Source organism: Echinops telfairi, unplaced genomic scaffold, assembly GCF_000313985.2.
Source record: "Echinops telfairi isolate 266 unplaced genomic scaffold, ASM31398v2 ScPeMD7_18;HRSCAF=68, whole genome shotgun sequence".
Lineage (NCBI taxonomy): Eukaryota > Metazoa > Chordata > Mammalia > Afrosoricida > Tenrecidae > Echinops > Echinops telfairi.
Genome location: NW_022103915.1, coordinates 49,390,947 through 49,408,396, shown reverse-complemented (window position 1 = coordinate 49,408,396; position 17,450 = coordinate 49,390,947). Strand labels below are relative to the sequence as shown.

Below are 17,450 nucleotides of genomic sequence, written 5' to 3'. Positions count from 1 at the left end.
CTTCTTCTATGCCCATTGTTAGGTTCATGACTTCTTCTGGCATTGTCTTCTGTTTCTCCTGATTTTTTGTTGGAGCTGTTAGAACTGATTGCTTTTTACATGTTGTTTTAGAGGAGCCTGGAGCCATCTTCCTGAGTCAAAGAGCCCTGGGCTCTCTCTTGGGGGATTTGTATGAGTTCTTCTATGAACTACCTGCCAGTAGCTATACTGAGGGGTCTGGCTATCGCTATATCTTCCTTTGGTTTCACTCTTGTCCTGGCCATCCAGTATTCTGTCAGTTGGAATGTGTGTTGGATATTCCTCTCATGTGACAATGGTCAGGTTGTTGTGGGCCCACGAGGGCCTTCCTTCCCTGCCGATCTCTAAGTAGGCTTCACAGTTCTTGGAGAACCTCAGCTGCCCTGTGGTGTTTTCCTCTGCGACTGGAATGCTGAGGGGACCGTGTGTATACCCACCTTGGTGTAGTGCTCTGTAGCTGCTAGGGGGATTACTTTAGACAGAGAGATCACCTTGGAGATTAGGTGGATGTTCCCGCAGTAGCGTGGAGCCCCACCAGTGGTGGCCAGGCGTTTCCCCCAGTCACTTGTAGGGCCTCGGGATTTAGGTTGGGGATGCTCCCACTTTTTGTAGGGGAGAACCCCCTGCTGCTTTGTGTGTGGAAAAGGACCGGCTTGAATTCCCCAGCTGCTTGTCAGGCATATGAATGCGGGTGGGAGCTCCCCCACTTGGGCCTTCAGAGGGAAGTGGCCGCTATGGCTTGTGACAGGAAAGAGAGTGACAGGAGAGGAGAAAGGGAGAAAGAGGAAGACACAGACTGGAGCAACAATGTCTAGCAAACTGACACCCCCTCACCCACACTCCACTAGTATGCACAGAGTAAACAAAAGTGAAAACAGTTGGGGAAAAAAGAAAAGAAAGAAAGGAAGAAATAACAAGAAAGGAGAACTTAATCTGCGGAGGCTGTGGTAGGATAGAGAGAAGAGTTAGAATAAGAGGAGAAAAGAAGAAAAAGTGGAAGAACATAAATAAAGTTAAAAAAGAAAAGGAAGGAGAGGGAGACAGAACTGACAAAATTGATAAAGAAATAGCTGACCCCATGCTGTGCTGTGTGCAGCACTGACTCGTCCTGTGTGGAGCACTGTCTTAGGAGTCAGGCTGCCCACTGGGAGGACAGGGTTGCCCTAGGCAGAGTGTAAGGGTCTGGGAACCAGCAGTGGCATGTAAAGGGAATGAGAGGGAGAAGAGAGAATCATACAAGCAGTGAGAGAAGCGAAGAGAACAAAGAAAGAAAAAGGAGAAGGAAGGGGAAAGAGAAAAAAACACCCCATTGTGTTCTCTAAGATTGTCTGTGATAGTAAAGAGGGAGAAGAGCGAGAAGGGGGAAATAATAAAGAGATAGCTGATCCCTGATTACTTGTATGTGGAGCTAAAGGTTGGTGTGCTCTTTTGATGCAGGGACTCAGTGGTGCTGGGAAGTATTGCCCTAGTGGATGAGCTCGCAGCACGATGTAGATGTTTGTCCCAGCTGCCTTCTGTGGTATTCAGCACTGAGGGCGGGCTGGAGTTCCTCCTGCTATTTGGGTTGATTTGCCCTAAATGAAGCCACCATTTCAATGGAGCATGCTGTTGAAGGCATCCTGGGGAGACATTGTTAAGTGTGTTAGCAAGAAAATGTATTTCTATCCATCCATCCACTGGTCACGATAAAGATATGTTTAAACTCATTTTGTTTGAAATAGCCATGCCTGGGTCATTAGAAGTCAGTGCTGGGTCTGTCCTGGATCCCCTGTGTTGTGAGCTCTTATCGGTACCAGTGTACATGATCTGGTCTAGCTGGATTTGTAAGGTAGAATTGAGGTCATGATGGAGGGTGGGGGAGGAGGAAGCATTACAGAACTAAAGAAAAGTTGTATGTTTTATTGGTACTATCCTGCTCCTTGACTGGCTCATCTCCTCCTTGTGTCCCTTCTGTAAGGGGATGTCCAATTGTCTACAGATGAGCTTTGCATCTCCACTCATCGCTCCCCCTTTCACATTGATATGATTTTGGCTGGGTCTTAATGTCTAAACTTTCCTACCCCACAAATAGAATTGTTGTGAAGATGAAGCTGCATTTCTCAGGTGCCCTCATAGTGGGAACATGCCTATGTTCTATGGAATGAATAGGGATTCCAAATTCTTCATCCTAACTCCTGGGAGTCAGATAGTTTGGAATTGGAATGTTTCAGATTTTGAAGACAATATGTTGCATCCGCTGCTTGTTATGGGATATTTCCAGTGGAATTTTGGGCACCACATAAAATCAACTCCTGAAAAACATGATATTTACTCTAAGTGGGACAAATAAAGGCCCTGTCAGTTCAGGCCAGGATTTGCTTTCAAGTGGGTTTTTGGGTGACAATTTAGGAAAACACTCTGGATTATCAGAGCTTGTTGCAAGTCATATTTAAGTGACATATAGTAGCTTCCAGAAAATAGTAGAAAGAGCTGACAAATACTCCTAACCTTTCTCTTATTCCTTTTTATATCTAATTTTTTAGAACGTGATTCTTCTTTAGATCATGAGGATCATGGTTATAGAAACAATCTCCACCATCCCAATGTGTTATGTTCTTCAAAGAATCATCATTTTTACATGTGGTTATTATGTTTTGCCAAAGAGTTTAATATTGAACACACATGATGTGCAACATACTGTACTAAGTATCTCATTTAATTCTCATAATAACACTAGAGGTGGTGTACTATTTTAAACCTATTTTTTTCAGAAGAGAAAACCAAGGCATAGAGAAAGTTTAAGCAACATACTCAAGGCCTTCATTCAATAAATGGCCAAATCAGGATTTGAAAACTGAAAAGTTTAATGTCATAACACAATGTTTGTCTACTGTACTATTTCTGCCTCTGGTCAATGAGACCTTATATAAAATGATGAATATTTGTTATTGGTACTTCAGACAAGTTGTATGTTCCCCTGAAATCCTAGAATTGCATGATTTAGATTCCTAGTTGGAACATCATGCTTATTTTCCTGCTTCATATTAATTTCACAAGTTTTACTCTTTAGCTCATCAGCTTTCTAACCACATCAACAGTGGACAGTCCCTAAAGGGAAAGGCCAAGTCAGAAGTCAGATGCTTTCAATAATCCCATCAGCATGTATAGCCATAACGTCATCATGCCAGAGTGACTTATAAAAATGATTATTTTATGGCCAGACTAAATTATAAATTAATATAAAACTTTGAACATCAATGAATGTGGCAGCTAGGCCGAACGTGGTTGCTCAAACTGTCTCACTTGAAGCACCCCACCTTAGATAGTTGGCTCCTTTTTATTTACCGTTAATCCAAGAAAACCAAAAGACGCCACAATCTAACAGCAAAGCAAGCCAGCCCCAATATGAGAGAAATTTAGAGGTTGTAAGTGTGAATGCTTATCTGCAAAATCATTGTCATTACATTGTTGGCATAATGATCTTTGGAAATAGGACAGTCTATGTACGTGGTTAACATGAGGGAAGGGCTGTGCTAATGGAATTGAGTTGAATTCCAGAGGAACATTATATCACCAAACCCTGCTCGGCTTCATGATCTTGGCCTCAATCCATTAGACTACATGGGTCTCAAATATTAGTATGGCTACTCCAGTAAAATAGGAATGCTTGTTAAATGTAGGTGATGACGCTCATTAAACTGTTCTTCTTCCTTTTATGTTTGATAAGTTCCTAATAATATTTAAAAAGAGAGAAAAATCCAATCAAATGATAACTTTAAAAATTAGCATCCCAAATGTAGAATGAAATAATAATTTAAAAAACAGAAAAGGCAAGATTTGCCTGTCTGACAGAGACTAGTAGAGTCCTGGGATCTGTGGTCCTTAGATAGACTTCGGGCCTGGAACTGAAACCACCCCCAGGGATCGTCTTTCTAGTAGGAAAGCCTAGAAAGGGGAGCAGTAACACCAAGGGGGGTGTACTCAATCGAGTCCACCATACAAGACCCACAAGATGGCTTCACCCAGAACCAGAGCTCAGGAGTCAGGAAGGAGTGCAGAAGCAGAATGAGTGGAAACAGGGAGCCCAGGGAGGAGGGGAGAGCATTTCCGAGGGCAGCTTGAGAAGACAGGGTTAAAATATTATAACGCATCATGCAGAAGCCTAGAGCGAGAAACCCCCAAAGGAGGAACACGCTCAGCATTATCTTAAACCGAAAGCACTAAAGGGAAAACATTCAAGTCTCAAGTTGCAATATTGAAAGATCCTAGGGGCAAAGTATTGAACGATGCAGGAAGCGCCAAAAAAGATGGAAAGAATAGCACAGTGACTGTAGCACAAGGAGCTGTTGACATTCGTCCATGTCAGATATGCCAAGCGTGTTCCACCTCCCTGTGATTTCTTAACTCTAAGTCCTCGCACATTTCATGATGCTATTTGGCTCTGTCTCCTCAAGCTGCCCTTTGAGATGTTCTATTCAGCTCCTTGACTTAATCGTTCCTTCCATTTGCTTCAGGGACTCTGCGACTCAGAGCACGTTTCAGGGTCTCCTCTTACATGCACTTTGATCTTTACTTTCTTTCCTGTCTTTTAAAGGGCTTTTTGCTTTCTTCAGGAAATGATGGTCATGATGTCCTTCCACAGCTCGGCAGGTCTTCTATCCCTAGTATTTTATGGGTCAAGTCTATTCTTGAGATGTTCTTGAAGTGCAGGTGGGATAGACTCAAGGCCGTATTTTGGCTCTGGTGGACTTGTTTGAATTTTCTTCAGCTCTATCCTGACCTTGCACATGAGCATAGATGGTCTGTTCCACAGTCAGCTTCTGTTCTGCTTTTGGCTAATTATTGAGTTTCTGCATGTGTCTTCCAACAGATATGCTTCATTTGATTTCTTTGTGTTCCATCTGGGGAAGTCCACCACTGGTCTGTCAGTTTCTCATGCTGTGGTGGTGTGTGTGTTGCTGTGATGCTGGAAGCTATGTCACTGGTATGTCAAATGCCATCGGGGTCCCCCAAAATGAAGAGGTTTCTGAGGAACTTCCAGATGAAGAGCAGGCAACTAGGAAGGACTTGGCTCCCCACTTTGGAGGAGAAGCCACTGAATCCTTCTGCAGAGCTTGGAAGCATTTTCAAATATGGATAGACTTAACAAAAGAAGGAAGGCATTGTCAGAGATACTGCTGGCAGATGGGCCCCTCAGGTCCAAGGGCACAGGAAATGTGACTGAAGAGATGATTTCTTGGAGGGAGTTGACCATGGTGATGTGAGTTGAGTAAAGCCTGTGGGCGTGGAGCCTCGGGGTCTTCATGTGCTCATGGGGACTAGGTAAAGAGAACCAGTTGCAAAATTCTTCTAATGATTAGAACTTGGAATGTGCAAAGTATGAACTTAGGAAAATTGGGAGTGGTCAAAATTCCAGGGAGCACATGAAGATCCAGATCCTAGATATTAGTGAACTGAAATCGACTGGTAGTGCCCACTTTGGATCAGAAAATCATATGATTTATTATGCCGGGAATAACACAGTCAAGATGAACGACGTGGCATTTGTTGTCAGAAAGGGTCTTCCTAAATCCATCATGAAGTACAGTGCTACCTGTTGTAGGGTTATATCTGTCAGCATTAATGCAAATCCAACCAATCCAACTATTACTCAACCTTATGCACCCACCACAAAAGCTGGTGATGAACTAATTGAAGAATCCTACCAATGACGTCAGTCAGAAATTGATCAAACATACAGTCAAGATGTATTGACAGTTATTGGTGATTGGAATGCAAAAGTTGGAAACAAAGAGGAAGGAACAGTAGTTGGAAAATAAGGAGTCGGTGATGAAAGTGAAGCTGGAGATTCCATGATAGGATTTTTCAAAATCAAGGACTCATGCAAAGCACCACGGCAGCTAACTATGCACATGGACCTCCCCAGATGGCATACCCAGCAGCCAAACTGACTACGTCCATGGGAAGACGAGAGGGGTTCTGGTGGCTTAGTGGTTGTGTGTTGAGCTGCAATCCTCATGATCGGCAGTTTGAAACCGCCGTGGGAAGACACAATGGAGAAGCTCATTATCAGCACCCTTATCACAACCACACCCACGGCAATTGAGCAGATTCTGACTTTTAAGAGCATTTTCTGAAAATATTGTCTTGTTTCCTTGTTACTTTTTATATTGAGTGCAAATCGACAGACAGTAACAAGCACTACAAAGGCCTGAGAAATTGAAAGGAGAAGTAGTGTAACTGGTAGAATGTTACTCACTTTTCCCCCTCCCACAAATGGGTAAGTGAAAGGAACTTCTCTTTAACCGTCTCAATGAAACACATCGCCATACACTCATGACCCCACGGCTTTTGTCCTGCCAAGGGGTGAGGCTCTATGAAGTAGACCACTGTTGCTATTAGTTGCTGGCCGGGTCGACCCTGACTCACGTGCCCCTGTGTATCAGCACAGAACTGCACCACGGGGTTTACAAGGCTGTGACCTTTCACAGTACACTGCCAGGTCTGTCTTCTAACGTATCTGGAAGTGGGTTCCAACTCACCCATGGAGTCTACTGAGCACAGGCATGGGTTCATCCAATCAGTGAGCACAGTGGTAAGCCCACCATGAACTAGCTGCTGTGCTAGGTGGTGGGGACTTCTTGGTAAGCAAGGCCAGCCTGGCGTCTGTCTCTCGTGGCCTTTCTTTTCTAGTCTGGGAGGCTGACAATCAACCAACAAGCCAGTAGGGAGCAGATGGTGAGAAATACTGTAAAGAATATAAAACAAGGTGATGTAATAGAGCTCACCATGGTTTTATATCTAATGTATTGAAAGCCCTCACTGACACTAAACTTCTGTGTCATCTTCAGAAGGAAAATCTATTTTATTATTGAAACCACCTAAAAACAATGGGAAAAATATTCAATTACTGAAAAGAAATTTGCACTCAGTCCAACTCATGAAGTATAATCCATGTGACTGTAGAAATGGTGGGAACGGTATTATCTTGGCCGCATATGTTTTCAACAAGCTCAAATAATTTAAGAGTACGTTTGAGAACTACTACCTCCAGTTGTTCCTACCTTCTGCCCCTCGTCTGGTTTTATTCAATTACTTTGTCCGTAAACGTGGGGAGTGGAAATGTGGTCACTGCTCCAGTAACTCACATTTTATCCTCATATTTAAAAGAGAAAACACCTGTAGTGTTACCCAGATTGTGGCGGTCCTGCAAACTGATCCCCAGTTTTGCACGAATAAAGGAAAACTCTGAAAATATTTCAAGAAGAAAAGTTGTAAATACGTCAGCCAGCTTTACATAATGCCTATAATTGTCGACTCAAGCCCAGTCAAGATTCTGAGCAGTGCTAGTTCATGCTTCCACGGTCCTCTCTCCACTGCAGGCAGGCAGTGACGCCTCTCAAGTGTCACCTTCACTCCAAGGGCAAACACTGACTTGCAGAGGAAGCAATTGTGTGAACTTAGGAGGAAGGTAATGTAATTCAGAATGATTTTGCCGGTCTCAACAAGAAATACAGCAACCCATTGCCTGTGTTCCTCATAAAGCTAACCTCTGAGGAAGTCTATTTGCTAAGCTCCACATCTGCTCAAAAGGACAAGGAACATATAGGTCTGGCAAGATGTCTATGGCTCTCGTTGGATAGAATGTTCGCATTAGTGATCAGCCATCACACTGCGAGTCCTCACGATGAGAAATAAACCAGTTTGGCCATGCTGGAGCGAGAACTGCCAATTCTCTTCCACATCCTTATCGTGGCTGTAAAACCTTAATCGTTTTCAAAGCTTCAGAATGATCCTGCTTCTTGTCCACACACCTTCCTACAATGTTTCACCTTTAAGGTCTACTTACGACCTTGAACACAGCCTGGAACACTGAGCTGTTGATACCAGAAGTGCTAGGGAATGTGATTTCCAAAAACACTTCTTTGAGTGACTCCTGAGCCGGAGGGAAGTGATTTTAAATGGGTCTCCGTGGCTTTTAAATAGTGGTCGTGGTGGGGTGATGGTTAATGTTTATTCGTAAGGTTTAGCTGCTATGGTATTTCATTCTACAGTTTTCTTAGATTTTAGAGAAGTTAATTAGACACCGAGATTCATAGAGATTTATTGTCATCACTGGAAAGAATATTAGTATTAAAATAAAAATTAATATAAGGATGTACCTACCAGTCACTTTGACAGAGAAAGATAGGGCTTGTTGCCTCTGTAAAGATTCACAGGCTCAGAGACTCTGTGGTGTCACTGTGAGTTGGAACCAAGCAGTAGGTGTTGGGTGTGTGCTTACTATGTACTTAGCACTATGGTAAGAATGCAATGTCTAGTCCCTTGTTTAATTCCTATGACAGTTACAGTTTTATTTTCCAGCTTTATTAAAGAGGAAACTGAAGTTTAGAAACATGCAGTGGTCTGTTAAGCATACACCAGAAACTTTTTGGTATTTCAAGTGCTGACAGTAAGGTGGGGAATGGATGAGGGTGGTGTCTTAAATTTACCACTCTCCCTTAGAACTGCCTCTGCCAAGTCACCCCAAATAAACATTCTATCTAAGTAAGGATAGTGCAGTTGCTAAGAAAACACACACAACAATCCCAAAGGCCATCCTAGCTAGAAATTCTGGAGTCGTCACTATAAGTTCAAATAACAGATACAGTCTGTCCCCATTGATCAAATGCCCATCATATTCAGGACACTGCATTAGAACGTGTATGTAGCAGAAAAGGGTGCAGAAGACCAGGAAGGAGCCTAAGGACAAAGGCAGTGTGGCATGATGAGATAAGATAGACAGGTTTTAGTCCTGAGTCTGAGGAATGAATTCCTTGATTCTCAGGAGGTTTCCTAGTTTCTCTGAGTCTGACTTCAGTGGATATAAAAAGAACAGTTTCATTTAGTGACCTTTTAAGTCCTCCGTAGCTTTAAAGTACAGTAATTTTCAGTGGGACCACCTTTGCAGAATTTACAAGCTAGTGCGGTGTTGAGGCAAATGTGCTACAGAGGCAGTTGTGGGAACAAGAACTTGGTAGCGTGGCCTTGTTTTGTTCCAGGTCTCATAAGTTTTCTGCCTTTGACAGGGTGCATCTGGTTCGTGACGAGTGAAAAATGTCTGTGTTTTCCTGGTCTGGCGGGATTCCAGCTTCTGCACACGTTACGGTATGTCATGGCCTTCATGTTCTCTACTTGCTTGTGAGTCTGAGGACCGTGGGCATTTTCATTGTATCTTCTCTGGGGTGGCGCGCAGGGCATGGATGTTAGGAGCCTGGAACAATTTGCAGGGGAATAAGCACGTTAGATTTCCTCAAACAACAACATATGGTGGTGATGGGGGGTGGGGTGGGAGAGCGTCTCAGAAAGTCCTTGGGAAAATCCCACTATCTTTTCATTTTGTCTTCCAAGAACTTTTTGAAGCCCCTTTGTATGCACAACTATGTCTGTTTCCCTATAATGCGAACATTCAGGATTCATTTTATAGGGTTGATCCCTAGGAGCAGATCCAAGTTTTTCAGAGTCTGACAATTATATAATTTAAGGGCCCCAGAAAACCACCCCCCACCTGCCAGTTTGTCATATGGTGGTGGCTTGCGCCCTGACATGATGCTGGAAGCTAGACGACCGGTATTTCAAATACCATTTCAGTCCTGGTCCTTCCAGCCTAAAATAGACTAGGAAGGCAGGCCTGGTATAATGTTCCCTAAAATTAGCCAATGAAAACTTCATGGAGCAAAATATTGCAACAATGGGCTCCCATGAGCCGTGGTCATGAAGAGGGCTCAGCACTGGACAACGTTGTATTCTGGTGGACTTGGGGTTGCCGTGAGTCAGCTGAGTGGATGGCAACTGTATTAGCCCGGGTACTTTGGAGAAACAAATCCACAGCAACTCACGTATAAGAGAGTTTTATGTAAAGAAAGTATGCATCACGAAAACATCCCAACCCAATGCTGCCCAAGCCCACAAGTCCAACATTAACCCAACACCAGTCCGCAAAGTCCTCCACCTCACAAAACAGAGGCAATGATGCCGACTGCAGGAGGAAAGCTGAGTCAGTGAACGAATAAGCACCTCAGCACTAGCAGGAGTCTCCACACGGCGGCTGCATCGGGATAGGTCCATGTGGCTTCTCCTTGGGGATGTCTTGCAGGAAGTCAATCTTGCAAGCTGAAGCAGGGAACTGCTAAGGCAGCTGCACCCGGTGCAACCATCACAAAACAAGAGACCCGAGAACTAGAAAGGCGAGGCTCACCACCCATTTATCCCTCCGCCTTTCAACCAGCCCCACATGTGATTATCGGCCAGGCTGGCCCAATTAAGTAACTCAGCAACCAACAACTTGAAGAAAAGGGTAAACATTGCACTTATAAACTACACTGTTTACACCAGGGAAGAGGGCTGAAGTGTACGCTTACGAGCTTCATGGCTCACCTCTGTTCCAGGCACAAACCATCTCTCTTCCTTAAAAGCCTTTCCTCCCTTAGTGTCCTGGCCAGCACTCCTCCACTGCGGCCCTATGCGCTGCTCCACATTGGTTCCTTCCTGATTTTTTTTCATCGTCCTCAATGTTTTATGAAGTGGTCTTGTTTATTTTTATATTCACTTTTTATGCTAATCTGTAAAGCCCATAAAGGCAGGACCCCCTCTAGTATATCGATGTCTATATTTGCAGGACCCAGCACTAACCCTGTCACGCCGAGGGTGTTCTGTTGAGTGGTCTTCTGTGTCTCAGTGGGGTCCTCACAGAACATGGGATTATCATTGCTAATTTACATGTCCTCAGACAAAGGCTGGGAGAAAGGTAGGGCTTGCTCCTTCCATAAAGAGTTAGAATCTCCGAAACCCACAGGGGAAGGTCTACCCTGTCCGGCAGGGTCACTACGAGTCAGCATCTACTTACTGGCAGGGAGTTTGGGGGGAAAGAACAATGCTTGAACAACAGCACGTACGTGAATCAATAAGTCCACAATTGTTCGTATCGTGTCAGACATCAGAAAAATTTGTTCGGCCACCTAGAACCAATGGATACCGTGATCTTAGGACTTTCTAACAATTAAGACTTAAGCATAATTTAAATGAGAACATGCCTCAGAAAAAAAATCTATAATGAGTACAAGGTTAAATTCAGTCATTAAAACTGGAATTCCAAAGTGAATCAATGAGTAATTTCATAAAAGCTTGGATGGAGAACTGTATGCTATTCCCTTAGGCCAGAACTGTGCCCGTGGCACTGTAAGTCCTTATGGGAGTAGAGAAACCTCATCTTTCTCCCTTTCTGGCAGGGAGAGAGGGAGGATAGGACTGAATATACCGCACTGGGCTCTTGGGAGGAGAGAATGTCCCAGCAGCCCTGGTCCCAGAAAACCAATGACTGAATCCAGTTGGGTTGATAAGTGGAGAGGCAAGACCAACCCCCCTCCCTTACACTGAAGCTTGAACGTTACTGATTCATTCAGAACAATATGGGACCTTAACTCAACATAGGGCTTCTGGGCATCTTATAAACACACAATTTCACAACTGAAAGCTTTCAACAATCCCATCCCCAATTGCTGGGGCCAGGCTTTCTGGATGAAGGGAACCCGGAAATGGCATCAACAGCAACTACCCGGAACCGTGCGCCGAGTTGCACCACGGCGAATTGCAAAGTTCACTACTGCAGATCACACCTGCCGCCCGAGCGCCACCCAGTTTCTTAGGATCTGCTTGCTGATGTTTCAAGCACAAACCAAATCATCTCTTGTCTGGTCCACAGTTGTTCCAGGACACTAATTGTTTTTGAGTGATTGGATCTGTGGTATAAGGGTACTCGTTTGAAAGGAGATCAGTGTCTCTGAGCAGCTGGTGAATATTTTAATAAATGTTCACATACTCTCCTGTAAAGGAATGGAATGCGTGCTTCTGAGCATGGAAAGAGGAAAGTTTTGCCCTGCAGCTAATGGAGGGGGCGATTCAAGGCCTCACTGGCATGGTGCCTTCCAAGGTCTTGGGAGGGGACCTAGCAAGTTGCTGTCATTGTGCATTTTTAGCCTACAGAGGCCCCCAAATAATCTATTTCCAGGTCTTCCAAACTCTGGCTCCCCTCTGCCATTTTCTATAAAGAACCACAGACAGATGGCCCAGGAGGTTTTTCTTATCCCCCCAAAGAGTCTTTCCCCTGGCAGGTGCATCTGAGGCATGATATTAAATGAGCGAGATGAAATCCACAGTTGGGAGCAATTTGTGTGAGGTGTCTGATGCTCCCTTGGGACACCTAGTCTTACATGTTCAGGGTTTGTTCTTTTAAAATGAAAACCAGCATTTTTACCTGGAAAACCTCTTTGGTAGCAACTGAAAATCTACCTATGGGGATCAATGACAGGGATGTGCAGGAGAGGCCTGAGCTTTTATCAGGTGACTGTGTTTAGATAAAGGAGCCGTGATGGCATAATGGTTACTGCACGGTGAGCAGTTTGAAACTACCACCTGCTCTGCGAAAGACGAGGCTTTCTACTCCTATAACGTACTACAGCCTCAGACACTCACAGTGGCAGTCCTACCCTGTTCTATAGGGCTGATATAAGTCAGCATTGACTCAATGGTACTGAGCATATAGACAAAGGAGCCCTGGAGACAACAGTGGTTAAGTGCTTATCTGCTCACCCAAAGTTCAGGGGTTCAAATCCACCAGCGTCTCCATGGAAGAAAGCTGTGGCAGTCAGCTTCTGCAAAGGAGCTACAGCCTGGGAACCCTGTGGGGCACTCCTGCTCTGTTCTGTAGGGTTGCTATGAGTCTGATTTTAGCTATGTGGCTGTGGGCTTTTAGTTGGGTTTATAGACAATGACCAGTGAAAGACTCTCTTAAGTCTTACCGTTTCTTCTTGGCTTATAGCCCAATGTAATTTATCTTAGTCATTGGCATAAGAAAAATTGACTTTTGGATTGAGATATGTATTTATGTCTCCTTGAGGACTATTTCAATTAATTCACAAAAGCTACGCTGAATGTACTGTAAATCTGTTGGTACAGTGAGATTCAATGAATTGGGGTTAGAAGTGAACATTTGAAAATGGCACAACACTAAGGTGACCAGATATAAAGCGGGACTAGCCCGCCTTAACACACACACACGTGCGTGAAGCCTCTTCTGACCCTCCTGGCCTTTGAAATTCAATCGGAGAAGAAACATTGTTGTGAAGACTGGCCTCATTCACCTCAACTTAAATAGTCAGGGTGAGTGACCCCGGGGGGTGGGGGTGGGAGAGCCACAGTCATGTGTGGGAAATTCATCACATGGAATAAAGGGCAGTGCCCGCCAGTCTCCACCGGGATCCCTGCTCATCATTCACTCTTGTGAGCGGCTAACACGCAAACCCACCCTTCAGCAGTAGTGGACGCACTCGTCTACGCGTGAGAGACTTGGTGGGCTTTCATATTTCGAAAGAAGCATTAGCAGGGAAATTCAAAAGCAAGCAGAAAAGTGGCATAGCTAATTTCGGCTAATTAGGGTGGCGGAAGCAGGGATTCGGACTTCAGAGCTGCCCGTGCCTCCACCTGAGCGCTTTGTCCAGAAGCGAACCCAGGAGGCACTTCCAATTACATCATAGCCTCTTCAAACACCAAATCACTGCAGCGGGTTTTATCCTATTAAAGAGACCGCCGATTCCAGAAGAAAGGTTCTCTTCCATCCCCGGAAGCTTCAATTACCAGGGTCCTTGATTATCATTGCTTCAATCCTATATCCACTGCTAAACACTTATTTTGCTTAGTGTCACCTTCTTGACTCAGAGGAAAAGCAAATATTATGGGCATGGCTGTACAGCCCGGGGAATGACATTCAAAGGAAAGCAGGGGAAAAAAGAAGTCAAGTTTGAAGATTCTGAAGATATTGGAATCACAGAAATCTCACTGCTTCTCTGTATTTAGAGAAAACACTAAAACTTTAATTCCCACCCACCCCACCCCACCCTCTTTCCCCCTTCCCTATGTAGCTCTCTCTGCCTCCCTCTATTCCCACTTCTCCTATCGCAGACGTTCCCAGGATCCTGTGTAGGGAGTTTGTGATTCCGAATAACAACTTGGCTCCGAAAGGTAATGTAAGCAGGATTAGTGGCCTAGATGACACACCTTTTATGACTCCTCTTGCTTCATGACATAGATGCTCAAAGAATAGTCTGACAAGTAAGTACACCAAAACACCAAAAGCTCGCCACCATTGAGTGGATGCAGACGCATGGCCACCCCATTGCGGAGTGTAGAACCCTTAATTTTCAAACTCTGAATCAAAGCTCCAGTGAGTTTTTGGCCCATCAGAACCTGAATCTGCAAGAATTTCGAAAACCTTTTCTGATGACTGGTTGTGAGAATAGAGAATAGAGCCGTATTCTAATGCTTAATGTATAGTGGTTTCTAAACTGTGGGTTTAAGACTTGGCATCCAGATGAAATGTTGAATAGCTTTTCATTCTTTCTGGGGTAAAGATTTATAGATGCAACCTTAGGAATGCTCACCCAAAAAGATAAATCAAGTAAAATATGAATTTATAGGAAGGTGGGGGTGGCACCTAGAAGACTTGAGAACACTCCTCTTTGAGATGCCTGGGCCTCCCGTACCAGCACTGATTCTCTGCTGAGTCACGTAGGCCTGAGCAATCTTACAAGTTCACGTGCTAGCAGAAACGCGCCCCATCGTCAGTGGCGCAGCTCCACTGAGGAGCCTCAGAACCAGAGGAAGGCGAGTCTTCATGGTTCCTAGAAGTGTGCCTTTCAACAATCTTTCCAAGCTTGTTGGTCGAGCTCAAAGCCCTTGCTGATTTGAGTTTTCGGAAGCCTCCTTTCAATTCTGTGTAGTCAGTCCACACTGGATGGGAAATGTTTCCTCTTTAAATCATCTCTCTCCCATATCTGCAAAACTACCCGGGGAGCCTCCCACGATCGCCACTGTTTCAAAGCGACCCCCAAGCCATTGCCTTGGGACAAACACCACCACACTTCACCCCAGACCCCCCTCTCCCTGTGAAAAGAAAGACGCAGCCACTACACAGCAATCCACCCAAACTCTGGGCCAATTTTCTTAATGTCTCAGCAAGGCTTAATCTGTTGGCCTAAGTGTTTAGTCCCATTAACAGCTAAAGTCTCAGAGTCCTCCGCTCCCGGTGCTGACAGTAAACAAGGAATTTGATGAATGGCTTTTAAACGATGCCTAAGCCCCAAGCCACTTTTGTCTTCAGATGCTGTGGAACGTGTCCGAGCCGGAGCCGCCCCGATGTAAAACTCACCCTTTCCCACTGTCCACTTTTGCTCGGATTGGCTGACGAGGACCCTCATGATCCTCTCGTGATTAATTTTTGGAAGAACAGGCTGAGGAAAAGCTGGGAAACGATGAAGCTTGCCCAGGAAGGATTGCTCCCAGGAGGACTCCACTCAGTCCCTTGTGGAACATGCTCCTTTGGATAAGAGCAGGGCTTCCCCAACCTCTCTTACTGTCTACTGTGCCTGGAGAGAGGAGAACACAACAAAATGCATGCAAATGGACCTCCCCACTGACAGAAATGATCCCACAATGGGGCATCGCATTTTCCAGAAGTGAGCATTTTCGTGTTCTTTAAATATCTAACTGCATTTCAGGACCTCTCTCAGATGTTTTCATCGGTACACTCAGCCTCCCCCATTATCTCACCAGCCAGTATTCCTGTATTTGCCACTTGTGCTGCAAGAAAGAGCCAACAATTTCGCTTCCTTGTCCACCGTTTGTTGCCGCTCTCCAATGCTTCCCTCCGGGCCCTCGTCTCATTGCCCACCCACAGTTCACAAATAACAACAAAGGAGAGAATTCTTTGCCTCAAGATCTTTGTATGATTCCAGGATTAAAGAGATTCCCTAAGGGATCTGGGCTCCAAATTGGGGACTTTTTTTTTTTTAAACCTAACCATCTCTTTAAATGTGAGCTTGAATCTCCTCCTTGGCCAACAATAAACACCAATTCTTTCCCTAAGCCTACCACCGCCCTGAAATATCACACACGACATTCAGACTCGATCATGCGTGCTGCCCAGGATCACTGACCAGAAAAGGGGTTGGCAGGTTTGAGGTCGGGCTGGTCCACCTAGGGAGTAAGCAGAGAGGCTGTAAGTGGAGAAGTTGACATAGCTGGTAGGGACTTTTGAAACTCATTTCCCAATCTCTATCAAATTTAAAAGCACACAAATTAAAAGGCAGAAAGAGAGCAAGAGCAGCCAGGGAGAGAGAGATTTCCTTAACCTTTTGAGATTTAGCAAATGCCTACTCCGTGTCAGGCAGTGTACATTTTAGGTACTAGGTACTGGGGGTCTAGGCATGTGACAAGAGGTGTTTATTGACCTGTCCATAGTCTGGAAGAGGAAATGGACCAGAAAATAATGTCATCATTACTACCCAGTGTGACAAGGGTAGAAAGAAAACCCAGAGCAAAGGCACTTACATCATATTAGGGGTAGAGTGGGTCAGGGGGTTAGGGATAAAGTCTGTCCAACAGAGATGGAGGTTGAAGGGGAAATGGGCCAAGACTGAGCAAAGGGTGGTGAAGTCCTGCAGGAAGGCAAGATTATAATGAAGGAGAGAAGCCTTTCAGTGTAACTAAAGACCAAGTGTTAAAAAGTCCAGAGATAAAGTATATTTAGAAATCACACACATCCGTGTATGGCTAGAGAACTGGGTGGCCAAGAACAAGGAAAGTCTTAATGCTTAACTTATAATAAAAATAAGATGCGTGGTGATACTAGGGAATAGATTCCATGCAAGGTGCCCCAAGGAAAGAGTGGGACTGCCTCACAGGGTTTCCAAAGCTGTCATACTTTACAGAAACCAACAATCAGATCTTTCACCAGAGGAGTGGGTTTGAACCTCTGATGTTTTGGTTAGTATCCAAGTACTGTAACCACTGAGCCATCAGGGATCCTTTTTTAACTTATAACCCACATCAAAAAGCTCAATGCCATCAAGTTAGTTATGACTCATGGTGATCCGAATGGGATTTTCAAGTCTGTAAATATTTATAGGAACAAACAGCCTCCTCATCTTTCTCCAACAGAGTGGCTGGTGGCTTTGAGCCACTCTCTTTTGGTTAGCCACTCAACACCTAATTCACAGTGCCACTAGGGCAATGTAAGACTCTAGCTTATCTTCATATTTAATTCATTACACTTTTGAAAAACACAGCATTCTAAGATCTGCAATCAAATCCAGACAACGCTACTATGGCATCTAAAAATCTTGTGGCTGTCAACATGAACTTCATGGCTACTCCCCCATAGTTATCTTTAGTCCCTGCAATGCTCAACTCTGTAATATCAGATTGCTGCTTATTGGGCTCCTTCATTGGTCACTTCTTATACTTCGGTATTGGCCAGGTTCTACCTCAACAGTGTCCTGACTTCATCCACTTTGCCTGAGTGATTTTAGCCATGTCCGTGGCTTTAACCAGTGACTGCAGAGCAACACCTCTAGCCTCTT

At 44.6% G+C, this 17,450-nt stretch overlaps 1 long non-coding RNA gene across 1 annotated transcript in view; it reads left to right on the top strand.

Annotated features, from left to right (window-relative positions):
• The window catches only part of LOC123521468, a 109,766-nt gene that overhangs the window by 72,980 nt on the left and 19,336 nt on the right, over nt 1-17,450 (top strand). The window contains exon 2 of the long non-coding RNA XR_006679909.1: nt 9,066-9,144. This is a non-coding gene — a long non-coding RNA (uncharacterized LOC123521468). The remainder of the gene's footprint in view (nt 1-9,065; nt 9,145-17,450) is intronic.